General features: G+C 37.8%; 1 protein-coding gene and 2 non-coding genes across 11 annotated transcripts in view; 1 reads left to right on the top strand and 2 right to left on the bottom strand.

The window, feature by feature from the left end:
• Positions 1-19037, top strand: part of ARHGEF11 (Rho guanine nucleotide exchange factor 11) — a 122219-nt gene that overhangs the window by 19341 nt on the left and 83841 nt on the right. The gene's annotated exons all lie outside the window — the stretch shown is intronic.
• LOC128627572 (U6 spliceosomal RNA) lies at positions 3567-3673 on the bottom strand. Its single transcript, XR_008391828.1, has one exon. It is a non-coding gene; the product is annotated as a U6 spliceosomal RNA (small nuclear RNA).
• On the bottom strand, positions 10871-11005 carry LOC119039821 (small nucleolar RNA SNORA21). The gene has a single exon (XR_005080696.2). It is a non-coding gene; the product is annotated as a small nucleolar RNA SNORA21 (small nucleolar RNA).

Genomic DNA, 19037 nt, shown 5'->3' on the forward strand with positions numbered 1-19037 from the left:
AGTCTATGTTCTTTTCCCCAGAACTTGGGAATCTGACTTTGCAGATGTGATTAAAGCTGTTGAGATAAGAGGTGGTCCTAGATAACCCAGGTGGACAGTGACATCACTGGGATCTTTAAAAGAAGGAAGCAGGAGGGCCACAGGCAGAGAAGATGAGGACGAAAGCAGAAGTCAGGGAGGAGGGAAGATGCTATGCTGCCGGTTCTGCTGAAGATAAAACCACAGGCCAAGGTACATAGCTGCCGCTGGAAGCTGGAAACAAATGGGAGAAGATCGTTTTTTAAGTTGATGGGGAGAAAAGGATGGAAATTTTAGGATTGAGATACAAGTGCCATAATGATGGTACACCTTTGTGTTTCTGTAGTACAATATATAGTTTATAAAGTGTTTTTTGTCCATTATCTTATTAAAGTAGTCCAGGCAAGTATTTACAGGAATTATAAAATTCCTATATTATAGATGAGGAAACAAACTCAGGGAGGCTTTAGTGATTTGCCTAAGGTCTGTAAACTAGTAAGGAAGGGAGTTGGGATTAAAAAAAATAAAAAAAAGAAACACCCGTGCCTACTGAGCCCTAGCCTAGTGCTGTTTCTATTTTCCTGTACCTCTGGCAAAGCTTAGTGGTAAAAATGCATAAATCTTGTAAGGGAGCCAGTCATCAGGTTTGCTTGACAGAAGTGGAAGGTGCCCTTTAGGAAAAGAGATCAGTAAATCAGAAATCAAGTCTGTTGAGTTTTTAATCTCTTTCTAGTAAGATTTCCTTGTCCCATGTCCCTTTTGGACTTGAGGTTTGCATTCACTGTCCAAGAAGATGATAACTACCTCTCTTATTTTGCTTCTTCATTGGTTAATGATGGGAAAAGAATTGCACACACTCTGGGACCAGAAAAGTTCAGTGAGGTTGGGAAACATAAAATCTCAGAAGTGACTCAGCACTCTTCCACTGAGCAGTTAGTATGGCACCCTTAGGCTACTCAGAGGCCTGATCTTTGTGTCACCTGACCTGTAGTGCCTGGGAGGGACTGCATAGTGGATGTATATACTGAACATACGTTCAGTCAAGTTGTAGTAAATGAATGGATACAAATTTCTAATTAAGAGTTTTATCATGATACAATTCACATACCATAAAATTCACCGCTTTAGCATGTACAAGTAAGTGGGTTTTATTTTTTGAATTTTTTAATTATAGTTGACATTCAATATTAGTTTCAGATGAAAAGCATAGTGGTTAGATATTTATATAACTTACAAAGTGATCTACCAATAAGTCTTGTACCCACCTGACACCATGTATACTTATTACAATTTTATTAACTATATTCCCTAAGCTGTACTTTACATTCCCCATGATTATTTTGTGACTGCCAACTTGTATTTCTTTTCATTAGTCGTGTTTAAAGATTTTATTTTATTTTTATTTTTAGAGAGAGGAGAGGGGAGGGAGAAAGATAGGGAAACATCAGTGTGTGATTGCCTCTCACACACCCTCTACCAAGGACCTGGCCCAAGACCTAGGCGTGTGCCCTGACTGGGAATTGAACCATTTGGTTTGCAGGCCAACACTCTCCCCACTGAGCTGCACCAGCCAGAGCCCAGTTTGTGCTTAATCCCTTCCCCTTTCTCACCCAGCCAGGCAAACTCCCTCCCATCTGGCAGCCATTAGTTTGTTGCCTGTTTCTAGGAGTTTGTTTTCTTTTGTTTATTTTGTTTTTTAGATTCTGCATATAAGTGAAATCATGATGTTTATCTTTCTTTGTCTGACTTATGTCACTTAATATAATTTCCTCTAGATCCATCCACATTGTCACAGATGGTAAGATTTCATTCTTTTAACGGCTGAATAATGCTCTATTGTATATCATTCAGTTTTGATTGGAGCAGTTAATCCATTTACATTTAAAGTAATTATTGATAGGTATGTAGTTAGTGCCATTTTATTGTTTTCTGATTGTTTTTTTAATTCTCTGTTCCTCTCTCTTGCTCTCGTCTCTTGTATGTTAACGTATGTGGTGTTGGGTGTGGATTTCTTTATTTCTTGTGTATCTCTTAGAGATTTGTAGTTTGTGGTTACCATGTGCTTCATGTACACCAAGCTGTGTTTATAGCAATCCATTTTAAGTTGATGATCGCTCAAGTTTGAACACCTTCTAAAATCACTGATTTTTACTCACCCTCTTCATGTTTGTTTTTGTCATTATTTTTTTTGTTTGTGTATCCCTTAATTCACTGCTGTAATTACACTGGATCCTCGTTCTTTTGCTGTTTAACTTTTTTGTTACGTGTTTACCTGTGTCAGAATTTTTTTCCTAGTATTTTCTTACTCATATTTTTTATCTTTTTTCTTAAAGAAATCCCTTTAACATTTTCTATAATACTGGTTTGGTGCTGATGAATTCCTTTAGCTTTTTCTTATATGGAAAACTCTTTATCTCTCCTTTGATTCTAAATGATTGCCTTGCTGGGTAATGTAATCTGGGTCCTTTGAATATTTCTTGCCAATCCCTTCTAGCCTTCAAAATTTCTGTTTAGAAATCGATGAACAGTCTTATGGGGTCCTCTTGTAGGTAACTAACTGCTTTTCTCTTGTAGCTTTTTTTTTCTTTTTAAAAAAGATTCAATTTATTTAAACTAAAAAAAAAAAAGGCCATGAACACTTCAACTACTTTTGGTGAATTAGAATTTCCTGTTCATCTTTATGCAATAGGTAGTAGCCATTCTCTGACATTTTCTTAAAGTATCTATTATTACCACAGAATAGACCTTGTTTACAAATTTATGTGACTTGGTCAACAAACAGACAAGACCTAAAAACACATCTGTATTGGAAAGGAAGTACAATGGTGTGGATCAAAGGCTAGAACTTCCAGGCAAGAAGGTTTGCTGTTAAGAATAACACACTTAGAAATACTTGAAAACAAAAGACAACTGTAAATGTAAAACAGTGCGTTACAATGTTGAACCAAAAGAATCATTAAGTTGATGTAACGGGTTTTTTTTTTTGTTGTTCTTTTGTTTTTTTACTGAAGGATTCACAACAATGTCATTCGACATGCCTTAAGCAACATGATTATATAATGAAAGCTAAGACGGAGGGCATTTGTAATTTGTGTGAAATTTACAATTAAAGACTATAAAGTTTTTTAAACTTTCATCAAATTATAAGCTGATAATTTCCCAAACTGGAAGTTGAATAACTTAATTTTCATACAATCTGAAATTAAAGTATAATTGTTTACACAACAGTAAATAAGGAAATTCCTAAGATATCAAACTGAAAATTTAAAAATAAACAGAAGATATGTAAACAGTTATAAAATACCAACATTTATAAATGTTGTTTAGAGCAAGGCTATTCAAAGTATGGCCAATGAATTCTTTGCAACCAATCTAAAATGAAAGAGAGAGCTTTGCGCCGAATGAAAATCAATAATATTAATCAGCTGACTTTTTTTTATATCAAGACTTTCTTGATAAAGCAAGCACTGTGTTGATTTATAGTAGGCACAGGCACCTTATCTCATTACAAGTGAAGAAGAAGAACTGCTTGACTTCTTTAAAGTACCAAAAATATGGAACGCTTCACGAATTTGCATGTCATCCTTGCGCAGGGGCCATGCTAATCTTCTCTGTATCATTCCAATTTTAGTATATGTGCTGCCAAAGCGAGCACTCTCTTGTTGCTTTTAAGATTCTCTCTTTGTCTTTAACCTTTGACATTTTAATTATGATGAGTCTTGGTGTGGGCCTCTTTGGGTTCATCTTGTTTGGGACTCTGCACTTACTGAACTTGTATGTGTATTTACCAGGTTAGGGAAGTTTTCAATCATTTCTTTATTCATTTTCTTTTTTTTATTCTCAAGGAAGGATAAGTTTATTCGAGAGAGAAAGAGAGACAGAGATAGAGGTCAGTATGAGAGAAAAATATCAATCAGTTTCCTCCCATATGTGCTTCAACCAGGGATCAAACCCACAATTTAGGTATGTGCCCTGACTAGGGATCAAACCTACAACCTTTTGGTGTACAGGACAACTCCAACCAACTGAGCCACTCCAGTCACTATTTCTTCAGAAAGGTTTTCAATCCCTTGCTCTCTCTCTCCTCTTTCTGGCACCCTCATGATGCGAATCTTGTGCTTGATGTTATATATTTGATGTTGTCCCAGAGTTCCCTTATAGTATCCTCATTATTTTTTATTCTTTTTTCTTTCTTTTTTTGCTATTCTGTTTGGGTACTTTCCTCTACCTTGTCTTCCAAAGGTGATCCTTTGCTTCATCTAATCTGCTGTTAATTTCTTTTATTGCAGTGATTTTCAACCAGTGTGCCAAGATATTTAAAACATGCAATATCTGACTATTTAGTCAGGGGCATTTTTCCCTTAGATTGTCAAATTTTAAAAATGACAGCAGCCAATACAACAATAGCCATCTGGTATGAATGAATCAAAATTATACCTATTTTTGTCAGATGGATAAAAAATGTATGTTTTGGTGTGCTGAAGAATTACTAGCTTATGTGTGCCATGAAATTAAAAGGTTGAAATCACTGCTCTAATGTATTTATTATTTCCATTATTATATTAATTTCTGGTTTCTTCTCTTTATGCTTTATATCTCCTTTTGTTTGTTTTTTATATATTAAACTTTTTAAGATTTTTTTATTGTTGTTCAATTACAGTTGTCCCCATTTTGCCTCCATTACTCTGCCCGCCCTTAACCAATCCCACCACCCATATCCAATCCTCCCTGCCACCCCATTGTCTTGTTCCGTAGGTCCTTTGTACATGTCCCTTGACAACCCCTCCCCTTCTTTCCCCTGTTATCCCTCTGCCCCTCCCCTCTGGTTACTATCAGTTTGTTCTTTATTTCCATGTCTCTGGTTCTAATTTGCTCACTTGTTTGTTTTGTAGATTAGGTTCCACTTGTAGGTGAGATCATATGGTATTCGTTTTTTCATCACCTGGCTTATTTCACTTAGCATAATACTGTCCAGTTCCATCCATGCAAGGGGTAGGAGTTCTTTCTTTCTGCTTCACAGTATTCCATTGTGTAAGTGTGCCACGGTTTTTTGATTCACTCATTTATTGATAGGCACTTAGGCTGTTTTCAGCACTTCACTATTGTAAATTGCGCTGCTATGAACATTTGGGTTTATAGGTTCTTTTGAATTGGTGTTTGTGAATTCTTAGGGTATATAATCCAGCAATGGAATTGCTGGGTCAAAAGGCAGTTCCATTTTTAGTTTTTTGAAGAAATTTCATACTGTTCTCCACAGCAGCTGCACTAGTCTGCATTCCCACCAGCAGTGCACTAGGGTTCCCTTTTCTCTACAACCTTGCCAGCACTTGTTGTTTATTGATTTATGATAGCCATTCTGACCAATATGAAGTGGTATCTCATTGTGGTTTTAATTTGCATCTCTCTGGTGGCTGAGCATCCTTTCATATGTCTCTGGGCCCCTCCGTCCGTCCTCCTTGGAGAAGTGTCTGTTCAGGTCCTTTTCCATTTTTTAATTAGATTGTTTGTCTTCCTGGAATGGAGTTGTGTGAGTTCTTTATATATTTTGGAGATCAAACCCTTGTCTGAGGTATCTTTGACAAATATATTTTCCCGTATGGTTGGTTTTCATTTTGCTGATGTTTTCTTTAGCTGTGCAGAAGCTTTTTAATTTGATGAAGTCCCATTTGTTTATTCTTTCCTTTATGTCCCTTGCTATAGGGGACATATAGGTGAAAATATTGCTGTGTGGAATATCTGAAATTTTCCTGCCTACATTCTCCTCTAAGACTTTTATGGTGTCACGACTTTCATTTAAGTCTTTTATTCATCTTGAGTTTCTTTTTGTGTATGGTGTAAGTTGGTGGTCAAGTTTCTTTTTTTGGCTTGTAGCTGTAGCTGTCCAGCTCTCCCAGCACCATTTGTTGAAGAGTCTACTTTTATTCCATTTTATGCTCCTGTCCTCTGTGTCAAATATTAATTGACCAAAGAGACATGGGTTTATTTCTGGGCTCTCTGTTCTGTTCCATTGATCTATGTATCTGTTCTTAATGCCAGTACCAGACTGTTTTGATTACCGTGGCCTTATAGTATAGCTTGATATCTGGTATTGTGATCCCTCCTACTTTGTTCTTCTTTCTCAAAATTGCTGCAGCTATTCAGGGTCATTTATGGTTCCATATAAATTTTTGAAATGTTTATTCTATATCTGTGGAATATGTCATTGGTATTTTAATAGGGATTGCATTGAATCTATAAATTGCTTTGAGTAGTATGAACATTTTCATGACATTAAGTCTTCCAATCTGTGAACATGGTGTGTGCTTCCATTTATTTGTGTCTTCCTTAATTTCTTTCTTCAGTGTTGTGTAGTTTTCTGAATACACCTCTTTTACCTCCTTAGTTAGGTTTATTCCTAGGTACTTTATTTTTCTTGTTGCTATAGCAAATGGGATTTGTTTTCCTGATTTCTGTCTCTGGTATTTCGTTGATGGTGTACAGAAATGCCTTTGATTTCTAAATATTGACTTTGTATACCACTGTTTTGCCAAATTCATTTATTAGGTCCAGCAGTTTTTTGGTGGGGTCTGTAGGGTTTTCTGTGTACAGTATTATGTCATCTGCAAACAGTGACAGTTTTGCTTCTCCTTTTCCAACGTGGATGCCTTTTATTTCTTTTTCTTGCCTGATCATTGTGACTAGGGCTTCCAATACAATGTTGAATAGAAGGGGTGAAAGTGGACACCCTTGTCTTGTTCCTGATCTTAGTGGGAATGCTTTTAGTTTTTGCTCATGGAGTATAATGTTGGCTTTAGGTCTCTCATATATGGCCTTTAGTATGTTGAGGTGTGCTCCATCTATTCCCACTTTGCTGAGTGTCCTTATCATAAATGGGTGCTGTACCTTACCAAATCGTTTTCTGCATCTATCGATATGATCATGTGATTTTTGTCTCTCCTTTTGTATGTGATGTATTACCTTTATTATATCTCCTTTTTTATGTTTCTTATCTCTTTGTTAAAGTTCTCACTGAGATTATCTGTTCTTCCCCGAAGTTCATTGAGCAGCCTTATAACCAGTGTTTTGAATTCCGCATCTCTTAGATTGCTTGTCTCCATTTCGCTTAGTTCTCTTTCTGGAGTTTTGTCATTCTTTCATTTGAGACATGTTTCCTTGTATCCTCATTTTGGCTGTCTCCATGTGTTTGTTTCTATGTATTAGGTAAGTCTGCTGCACCTCCCAGTTTGGCTGAATGGCCTCATATAGTAGGTATTCTGTGGGGCCCAATAACACAGTCTCCTTGTTCATCTGAATCTAGTGCTTTACAAGTGTCCATTGTGAAGGTTGTGTGTGCTCTTCTGTTGTAGTTGAGCTGTTAATTGATGTTAGCATGTCAGTAGGTGGGATTAACCTCTGGCTGACTGGCTGTGAGGACTGGCTCTGACTGTAATGGACAAGCTGTTGTACAGGGGCTGATCCCACAGAGTGGGATTTTCTTTAGCAGGGCTTTTTGCCTGCCAAGTCCATCCTTCGGGTGTATCATATGTGGCACTGATGGGGTAATTCTCTGGTGTGCCCTGAAGCTGTCCACCAGGTATGTTGGTTCTGAGACCTCTTGGAAGGGACTCCAGTGCAGGCCAAGATCAGCCACTGCCTGTGTCTGGCCCAAGACCACTTGATAAGAGTTACAAAGCAATCTGCAGTTGGTGGCTGCCTGTGCTGGGCTTGGAGGCACTTGAGAGTTGGCATGCTGTGAACTGAGGTTGGCTGCCACTAGCACTTAGCAACAGGTACAGGGATTGCCAGGGTCAGCCACTGCTTGTTTGGGATTTGTGGACCTTGAGAGATTTTAGGAAAGTATGCAATGTGGGCCCAGGCTGGTCTCTTGTATAACTTTGCCTATGAAAGAGGTATGAGCAGGGCATGTAAATTGGCTGTAGCAAGGTCTCAGAGACTACTAGGTTTGGGTGGGAGAAGTGTTAGCCAGGTTAATGGAAATTCATACATGGCATCCACCTGCAATGGTAGGCTTTGGAGAAGAGGGTCCAACAAAGGAACAATGGCACCAGCCAGGTACTTTTTCCAAAAGAGAGCTGCCCTTCCAGCTCTCACCCTAACACCAAACAATTCACTTCTTCCCCTTCTATTCCTGGCACTCTTCCAATTGCTGTCCCTTTTCTGGAGCGTAGGCAAGTGTTTGGAAGAGAGTGAGTCTGTGCTCAGGCCCTTTATGAGGACTTCTGGTTCTGCAACATCCTTCCACTTCACCCAGATGGATGGAGTCCTGCTGATTTTTTTTTTAAGATTTTATTTACTTATTTTTTTATAGTGAGGAAGAGAAACATTGATGTGAGAGAGAAACATCAATCGGCTGCTTCTCGTACACATCCCAACCAGGGACCAAACCTGCAACCCAGGCATGTGCCCTCACCGGGAATTGAACTGACAGCCTTTTCCTTTGTGGACAATGCCCAACCAACTGAGCCACACTGGTCAGAGTGTAATCCCGCTGATTTTCATAGCCAGATGTTGTGGGGGCTCCTCATCCCAGCACTGGTACTCTGGGCTGGGAGCCAGGTGTGGCATTGGGAGACCTTGCTCCTTAGTGGTGACCTCCACTGCACATCCTTCCCAATTCTTAGCCACCACATGTGGGTATGGGACCAGCCTGTTTCACATCTCTGCCCTTCCTACAAGTCTTGACATGATTTCTTTTTTATATCCTTAGTTACAGGAGTTTTGTTCAGCTAGTCTTCAGGTTGTCTCAAGGCTAGTACTATAATTTAGTTGTAATTTTGATGCGGTTGTGGAAGAGGTGAGCACAACATTTATGAACCACACCATCTTGACCAGAAGTCCCCAGTGATTTTTAGTATATTCACAGAATTGTGCAACCATCTCCACTATCGAATTCCGGAAAATTTTCATCACCGTGCTAATAAACCTTGTACCCATTAGCAGTCATTCCCATTGCTCCTCCCCGAGTCCTAGGCCGCCACTAATCTACTTTCTGTTTCTATGGATTTACCTATTCTGGACATTTCATGTAGATGGAATCTTTCACTTAGCATATTTTCAAGGTTTATGCATGTTGTGGCATGTGTGTCAGTATTTTGCTCCTTTTCACGATGGAATAACACCCTATTGTGTGGATATGCCACCTTCTGCCTATCCATTCGTCACTTGCTGGGCATTAGGGTTGTTTCTACTTCTTGGCTATTACAAATAATGATGTATGAACATTTGTGTGTGAGTTTTGTGTAGACATGTTTTCAGTTCTCTTGGATATATAGGTAGGAGGGAAGTTGGTGAATCATATAGTAGCTCAGTTTTTAGCATTTTGAGGAACTACCGAACTGTGTTCTAAGGCAGCTATACCGTTTTACATTCTCACCAGCAATCTATGGGGGTCTAGTTTCTTCATGTCTTCACCAATACTTGTTGTTGTCTTGTCAATTATAACCATCATTGTTTGTGTGAAGTGGTATCCCATCATTTTAATTTGCATTTCCTAATGACTAATGAAGCTGAGCATCTTTTCATGTGCTTATCAGCCATGTGCGTATTTTCTTTAGAAATGTCTGGTCAAACCCTTTGCTCATTTTTTGTTTGGATTATTTGTCTTTTTATCATTGAGGAATGGTTACAGTTTTAAGCTAACTTGCTTAACTTCAGTAGGCTCAGTTTCATCAATTGCAAAGTGGGAAAGTTGGATTTGATCTCTAAGATCCGTAGAACTCTAATATTATTTAATCTGTGGAACCTTGGTCACTTCTTTAAGTTCTAGTCGCCACCATGTTGTTAGGAGTACAACTTTTGTGTTAGATAGACCTGGGTTTTCTGTTATTCAACCCGTCTAAGCCTCAGTTTCTTCCTTTCTAAAATAGCTAAAATCATATTTTTCTCACAAGATTCTTGCAAAGATGAAATAAAAATAATGCATATAAAATGCTTAGCAAAATACCTGACATAGTTAAGAGTTCAATACGTTAGCTATTATTATTATCTCATTATTACATCATATGTTGTAGTCTCAAATTGGACAAGCCAGGTCCCCATCCCCTAGATGTGATATGCCTGCTGTGAACATTAAGGCTTTACACAAATCAGTGTTGTTCAAGTTATCAATGGCTGCAGTCTATCTCTATCAGTCTGTCTCTCTAGAATCTCCAGTTGGTGTTTCTATGTGTTTCCTCAGGGTAGCTGGACTCCGGAGTCCTTCTGAGGTGACTGAAGCCTCCAGAACAAGCATCCCCAGACATTTGAAGAAGGTGCATCCTTTTTATAAGTGGTCACCTAGTGTCACTTCTGCTTTGCTCTTACTAGTTGAGAGTTATAAAGGCCTGACCAGGATAGAGAAGGGCAATAGGCTCCATCTCTTCATGTATGAATATTCTCATAGTACCCACAGCTGGACTCGGTAGCCTTTAAGGAATGCCAGCTAGCACCCTAAAATAATTTGCTGAAATCTCCAGTAGGGGTTTTCCCAATAACTTTCATCAGCTAGTTTTCGAATATTGATTGGTTCTGTCTTGGTTGAAGATTCTGGCAAGTTAGAGAAACCCAAGTCTAATACCCTTTTGTTCTTGCACATGGTGTTACTTCTGGCCATAAAGCATATAGAGGGCCAACAGGGGAAAGCTGTAATAACTAGCATTTGTCTAGCACTTGACTTGTGCTTTGACAGCCATTCTGATATGTACTTATTATAGTTATTGTTCTCCTTTCTAGTGAGAAAACCAAGGCTCATAGGAGTGGAGACTTTGAACCACATTAGTAGTGAACTTAGGTCTCTTACTCTAAATCCTGGCTGCTCTCCTTGCTTGATGAAGGCTCTGGTTTGGCCCTAGTTTAGCACTCATTTTTTTTTTCCTATTGTCACACCACCAATTGAAGCAAAACAACATAACATGCTGCCACTTCACCCAAAAGCAGGTTTTTACTTTTCCCTTTCTGGATGGCTCAGTGGGTCATTAGCAAAAGACCCAAAGAGTGCTTTTCAAAGGGGTCGTTTTTTTTTTATTAAAAAAATTTTTTTATTGATTGATTTTAGAGAGAGAGAAACATTGATTTGTTGTTCTACTTATCCATGCATTCACTGGTTGATTCTTGTGTGTGCCTTGACCAGGGATCTAACTGCAACCTTGGAGTATCTGGACAACGCTCCAGCCGAGCTCCCTGGCCAGGCCTGGTTTAGCACTCTTAATCATGCAGAGCTCCCACAGTACTGATCACAGAAATAACCTCCCTGTCTTTATTGAAGGAGGTAAACTTAGGTAAAATCTCTTTCTATTACCACTCTAGTCCTACCTTCTCTGTAAGTCATCTTGGTGATCTAGGGCTCCAAGCTTTGTTTTCCTCTCATGGTCTTGCCTCTGTCACTTTGATTATTTATACCGGAGGTTGAGGTGCTTGGGAGCCCTGTGAGCTTGGCCACTTTGGAAAAGTACACTCCCTATAGGGGAATTGTATGTGTTTTCTGGGGAGGGTCTGTGAAATAGTGCCTAATAGAATAGGAAGCACAGAATGAGTAGAAGGATGGGAAAGTAACTATAGATGGTAGAGAAAAGAATCTCCAAAAATGGTCATTTTAAAACTCTTTTCTTCAACTGAGGAAAGTATAGGCAGATGCAAAAGTGATGCTGTCTCTACATCTGTCCCTGCTGGTGATCTGCCATTGCCTCACCAGGGGCTCTTCACTGGGAGTCTGCTTCATTTCATATGCTCTCTTGGTGATCAAATACTTGGTGAGTTTTATATGGGTGCCATTACAAGAACCAGGAACTGAGCCAGGCATTGGATAAGGATCCATGTATTGTAATATAAGAATCCTCACAGTGCCAAGCATTTCTCCAGTGCTTTTATTCTTCACAGCACTTTCCAGCTATTTCACTTTAACCCCACCACATACTTGTGAGGAAGAGCATGGGGGTTGATAAGGGAGGCATCTCTCCTCTTCCTCCTTGGACCTCTGTTCCCCTAGGACACACTGTTTTGACAGCTCATACCAGCTTTTGGAATTGCCCCCCTTCTGAATAGACCTCAGCTCCTTGTCTTTCTTCCCATGAATGGGTTGCCCTCCCTCCCTGCTGGTAATAAGGAGAGCTCCCTGCTCATCTGTGTGGCTGCCCAGTCTGTCATCATCAATCTCCTGGAGAGCCTTTTATATGAAAGCTACAAGATTAGAAAATAAATTGGCTAGAGCAGAAAGATTACCGACTCAGAGGCTAGGAACCCCCAGCTTCAGGAAGGCGTGGAGGAGGGGTTTTGAGGAGGGAAGCATAAGATAACTGCCTGGCAGCATGAATTCTACTGGAATCCAAGGTTTTTTCCCTCTCCACCTGACTTAAGCCCCATTTCATTTTGGCAGCCATCATCTCTGACAGTATCTACACCTGCCCTGTATTGCATGCTCATCTGTCATATAGGTATCTTGGAGAAAAGTGGTCCCTGACTTTAGGGAACCTAAAGGCTTATTGGGAAGCCACCTACAAAAGACCTAAGAATCCTTAAGCAGCGTGATGCTTTACTAGAAGGGTGGAGTAAAGCCACCACAGCCCACATCCAGAGTGCTTACTGGCAGCTTGTAGACATAAGGAATCTCTGATTTTACCTTTCAAGTCTTATATGGCAATAAATTGACTTCAAGAAATGTTTATTGATCCCTAGTTGATGTGCCAGCACTGTTACAAGTTGTGGAGATTTAATATTCATAAGTATATATGTAACCTCAGATATGTGTTCAAAAAACATAAAAGGAATAGTCATTCAAGGTACCAGAAAAGTGCCATACCTGACACACTTTTTAAAATATTTTCTCTGCTATTAAAACTATACTAGGAGTTCAAGGGAAACGCAGGAAGAACTGTTAAGCTATTGTAGTAATGGAAGCAAGAGTTGATGGGCATGATTAGAATTAAAAATGTCTGTTGTTTTGCTGTGACAGATACAAACTTCTTCCACTTAGGAATAGGTTAGGTTTCTGTGGAATTTTGTTCCCTTCCCCACACATCTTTTAATACAACTTTACTCGTCAAAGATGAAACGGAATTATTACAAATGTACCCTAAGGTCAAGAGATATGTACAGTAAAATGAAAAAATACAGTAAAATGAAAAATACATAGCAATCTGGGCACCTCCCACACCTGCAGACTAGATTTTTGAGGATTAGCGAATTGGCTGATTTAATTGCTACTTTTTCTAACCTTAATGACTTCACAACCCACAGCTCTTTATTTGCTTCATTTTAACCCCTTGTGTTTGCGTATTATTTTGCAGTTTTATAGTATGCATGTTTTCGTATATAGACTTGTTAAATAGCAGCTTTATTGATATAATTTACCTGTCGTAAAATTCATCCTCAAGGTGAGCAACCATCATCACACATTTTTATCATCCCCAAAGGAAACCTCATACCCATTAACAATCACTTCTCCTCCTCCCAACGGCCTCAGGCAACCACCAGTCTACATTCTCTCCCTATGGGTTTGCCTCTTCTAGACATTTCATATGAATGGAATCATACAATATTTGTCCTTTTGTGTCTGGCTCATTTCACTTAGCATAATATTTTCAAATTTCATCTATGTTGTAGCATGTATCAGAATTTTACTCCTTTTTATACCTGAATGATATTCCACGGTGTGTATATACTGCCTTTTGTTTGTCTTTTCATCTGCTGATGGACATGGGTTGTGTCCAAATTTTGGCAATTTATGAATAATGCTGCTGTTAACACTGGTGTACACATATGTGGGAATATACCTAATAGTAGAATTGCTGGATCATTGGATAGCTCTGTGTTTTGCATTTTGAGGAACTGCTTAACTTTTCCAAAGTGGTGACACCGTGTTACGTACCCACCAGCAATTCAAGGGTTTCTGTTTCTCTGTACACTCTCCAACATTTACTTGTCTTTTTTATCGTAGCTGACAAAAAAAGGGTGTAAAGTGGTTTCTCGTTGTTTTGATTTGCATTTCCTTAATGACTAATGATGTTGAGCATCTTCTCATATGCTGTGAATCATTTCATTGCATATCTTGTTTAGAGACATGTCTTATGTTAAATCAACATTTCATTCCTGGGATAGATCTCACTTTGTCATTGTATATAATCCTTTTTATATATTAATAGTTTGATTTCTTATATTTTGATCAATTTTTATGCATATAATCTTATTTCATCTTTACAACATCCTATGAGATTAGGGTCCTCATGAAGAAATTGAAGCATAAATTAAGCAGTTTGCCTCTGACTACATAGTGTCAAAACTGGAATGTGAATGCAAAACTTTTTAATTTAGTTTATTTTCTTTCCACTGGTTCACTTTGCCCCTCTTTTTTAGCATACATAACCAACAGTTGATTTTATTTATTTGGGTTGTTTTCCCTTTTTGAAACCTCATCATTATTGCTTAGATCGAAAATTCCCAGAGGATGGTCTCTTTAATACACTCATCATATGGCCACACAGTTAAGATTTAATATTGGATGTGTTTTGGAGGATAATGAAATATATATCCTTGATGGTTATTAACTTAATTTTAAATATGTCCATGTCAGTTCTCTCTCTCTCTCTTTTTTTTTAAATCAGGAGCTTTACTGAACAAGGACATACATGATTCATTTTTTGCTTTCTTAGTGCTCAGCATTTGCTGTGCCAAAATAAATACTTAAATAAAGGCTTTAGGATTGGGAGGATGCATCTCTCTAGTGCCGACCTAAAAGCATCTAAGGAGAGTGTACTCTGCTGGCCTAGTGTTCATCTGACCTGAAATCCCAGTGCCCTTGAAGAGCTCTCTTCTACCTGACTGTATGCCCCATCACACCTGTCTGTCCCTCTTTTCTGATGCTGTAATTGCTGAGTATTTACAGACAGAACCTCAGCATTAAATCTTTTGCTTTTTCCACCTTTTCTAATGTGTGCATAGGTAAGCTATAATACATTATACATTGAAGTACAAGCATTGGGAGGCCCAGAAAAGCTCTTTGGGACATCTCAGAAGAGTGGGTGGGAAACAGGCGGGTAGACCTATAAATATGTAGCATTGGTGGATATGTGTGAATGCTTTTTAAAACAGTGTCTACCATTGATGTCTGCATTGTAGTTTGTCCTTGCTCTCTGTGAACTCCTTAGCTCCTGCTCTAATATAAAATAGGAAAAAAAAAGACTGTTAGTCATTTTTGTAAATTCCTTTTAATGTTAGTCAAAGCCTAAGAATGTCTTCTGCAAAACAAAACCACATAAGAAATTATGAAAATGCTTTTTGTATTTTCTGGGGTTTTGCTGATTTGTGCTATCTTTCCATTAATGTGAGTATGTGGGACTTGCTGCACATTAATTGATTAAATTATCATTTGTATTTACAAAGTAAGAGTGTATAAATACTGTGATTTTCCCCTGTTCTAAATCCCAAGGCCATTGCCATATTTTATGATCTGGCAGAGCAGTGACCTGGATAATGAACAGAATGTCTTGTTGGGACAGGCTTGTGTTACCAGTAAAAAGAACCCATGCCTACATCTGTGTAATTGAAAAGGGCGATGTTTAATTTCTAGTGTGGGCCTAGAATACTTACTTTTTCCTTAATGCTATTTTTTTCTTTTAATAGTTTTACGGAGGTATATTTTGATATACAATCAATGTGTGCCTTTAAAGTATATAATTGGATGCATTTTTACATATGTGTACATCTGTGACATAATCACCACCACTGAGAAAAGGAACATACCCATCGCCACCAAAAGTTTCCTCATGTCCCTTTGTAATCTTTGTCTTCTCTTCTCCCCGACCCCCAGGGAACTCTCCTTGGGATTTCCTTTCTGTACTATAGATTAGTTCACATCTTCTATACTTCTTTATAAATGAATGTCCTCTTCTTGTCTGACTTCCTTCACTCAGCACAGTTATTTGACGTTATTCCATGTTGTTGTATGTTTCACTAGTGTGTTCCTTTTTATTGCTTAGTAGTAGTATATTTTCTGGATAATTTGTGTATTCATTTTTCTGTCGACGGACATTTGGGTTACTACAAATAAAGCTGCTATGAATATTCATTCATGTACAAGTCTTTGCGTGAACATGTTTTCATTTTCTTGTGTAAACCCTAGGAGAGGAATAGCTGGGTCATGTGCTGGGTGTATATTTAACATTGTAAATTCCCAAATTGTTTTCCAAAGTGATTTTACAATTTTACCTTCCCAGGAGCGATGTGTGAGAGTTCTTAGTCAAAACTTGATATGGTCAGTCTTTTACATTTTAACCATATGGATGTGTGTGCAGTAATATCTTACTGTGGTTTTAATTTGTGTGTCCCTAATGACTAATGATGCCAAATATTGTTTATGTGCATATTTGCCATGTATATGTTTTCTTTAATGAAGTGTTCATTCAGGTCTTTTGTTCCTTTTTGTCAATTGGATGTAATTGCCTAGTACAAACTAATTTATTGAATTACAAGTGTTCTTTGTGTATTCTACATGCAATTTTATTGTCAGATATGTTTTTGCAATTATTTTCTCCCGTCTGTGAGTTGCTTTTCCATTTTTGTAACAATGTCTTTTAACCCTTGTTTTAAATTTGCATGCAAAAGTTCTAACTTTTGACAAAATCTAATATACTGATTTTTCCTTGTTACTTTTTATATAGTGTGTGAGGTAAAGTTTAAGATTTTTTTTTAGACATAGAGATGTCCAGTTGTCCTAACACCATTTGTTGAAAAGAGCATTCTTTTCTCATTGAATTGCATTGGCAACTTTGCTGAAAATTGATCAAATATATGTGGTCTGGACTCTACTCTGTAACATACTGGTTTACCTATTCTGACTTTATAGTAAGCCTTAAAATTCAGGTACTACTAGTTTTTCAACAGTGTTCATTTGTTTTCAAAACTGTTTGGTTATTCTAGGGTGAGAAACATTGTCATATAGATTTTAAAATCAGTTTGCCCATTCCTACAAAAAATGGCCTATGGGATTGTGACTGAGATTGCGTTGAATCTGTAGATCCGTTTCGAGAGAATTGGCATCTTAACAATATTAAGTCTTGTAGTTTATGAACATGGTATATTGCACCATTTATTTCAGTCTTTATACCGAATAAAAAACAACAAAACATTTCTCAACAGTGTTTTGTTGGTTTTAGTATACCAGTCTTATATATCTTTTGTCAAATTTATCCCTGAATAATTTTTATGGTATTTTAAATGGTAGCTTTTAAATCAATTTTCATTAATTTTTTTGTTGGTACACTTAAACACAATTGAGTGTTGTATATTGACCTTGTATCCTGCAACTTTACTAACTCATTAGTTCTTGTAGCTTTTTGTTAATTCCCTAAGATTTTAGAATCAGGTTATCTGACTAATAAGGTTACTTTTACTGCTTCAATTATAATCTGTATATTTTTTGAATTTTGGAGAAAACTTGAATTTTAGAACTTTTTTCTAGACCTGCTAGACCTGTGGAACAAATGTTGATCCCCCCTCATTAACAATTCTTGAAAAATAAGAAGAAAGGGGATTATTAAATCTTTGTAACCATTCCTTTATTCATTCAATGAACATTTAGTGTCTGCTGTTGGTCAGACACTATCTACTAACTAGTGAAAGAGACAGACATATAAACAAGTAATTACAATTTAACATGTAAGTATATTAAGTGCCAGAGTAGTTATGACAGAGAGTCCTGGGAACTTAGAGGCAGGACTAACTCAGAATCAAGGCAGAGGAGAGGCTCTCTGAAGGCCCTGCAGCCCTGAGTGGGTGTGAATGACTCAGATTATTGATAGGAAAAGGTTTAAACAACTCTGTCCTGATTGTCTGTATTTACTCAATTATTGAGAGTCTTAAAGGAATGTACATCTTTATATAGTTCTGTTTTCTTCCTTCCTTCCTCCCTTCCTTCATTCCTTTCAAATTTTAGATGGTATGGCGGCAGGACAGCCTTTGCTTCTAGGCTTAACTCTTACTTACCTAAGGCTGTGCAAGGGAGCAAGGCTATTTACGTTGTTTTACTGTTAACACTAAAATTTATGCTGCTGTACTCCTAAGAACCCTGTGAGTTTGATACTATGGCCCCATTTCTGCAGTTTTTTGTTTTGCCTTTTAAAAAATCATTTTAGCTTGTATTCTCTTATTTTGTATTCTATTGTAACATTTAAGGTCTTTTATTTTTTTATTCTCGTTGCAACATTTGAGGTCTTTACATTTCTCCTGCCATATACATTTTAAGGGGAAACATGCTTTTTACTTTGTAGCCCCAGCATATTTTCTATAATCTGATTAGTGGTAGTTGCAAAATAGACACTGTGTGTGTTGGTATAATTTCTCTTTAGCCAAGTTGTTGTGCTTCAGTTATTCTAAATAATGTAGAGTCACTCCAATTTTACAGATGAAGAAATTTCTCTAGGCCATCAGAGTAAACAATAGTAGGTACTTTTTGTAGAGAATTTAGTATTTTATTGGTTTGTAAAACACTAATAATCTAGACCGGCACTCTTCATTTTAGAGGTAAGGAATCTTGCTTGCTATCATAGAGGAAGATAGTTTAAAAACAGTAATATTAGAAGTAGCTATGTTTTATTGATGGCTTACCATGTACCAGGCCTGTAATATGTGGGGTAGATGCATGACTTCATTCAGTCCTCACAAGCATTTGGAGTGACAATCTTATTTTTGAGTGTCTGGGTGGATCATGGCTCCTGGCAAACATTTACTACTGACCCAATTCAAAGAACCTAGCAGAAGTTCTTCCTTTGTTGTTTTTCATTAGTGGTTGAAAACAGAGATATCTACACTCCTTATTTGTTTCTAAGGCCATGACTCACTCTTCTCATCACCTGATTTTGAAAAGATTCTCTCCCCTTCCTAAACTGAGAATTCCCAGAAGGTGGAGACCAATATAGCAAAGCAGCTGGCACCTGGGAGGAATTGAGTGTTATATTCTTGACCTAGTGAGTGAGTGTATCCAGATCATAATGGGAAAATATGCCCATCACACCAGCACACTAAGTGTGGTGACCAATTTTCTATTTCAGTGC

Source organism: Artibeus jamaicensis, unplaced genomic scaffold, assembly GCF_021234435.1.
Source record: "Artibeus jamaicensis isolate MK-2021 breed Jamaican fruit bat unplaced genomic scaffold, CSHL_Jam_final contig_447, whole genome shotgun sequence".
Classification (NCBI taxonomy): Eukaryota; Metazoa; Chordata; class Mammalia; order Chiroptera; family Phyllostomidae; genus Artibeus; species Artibeus jamaicensis.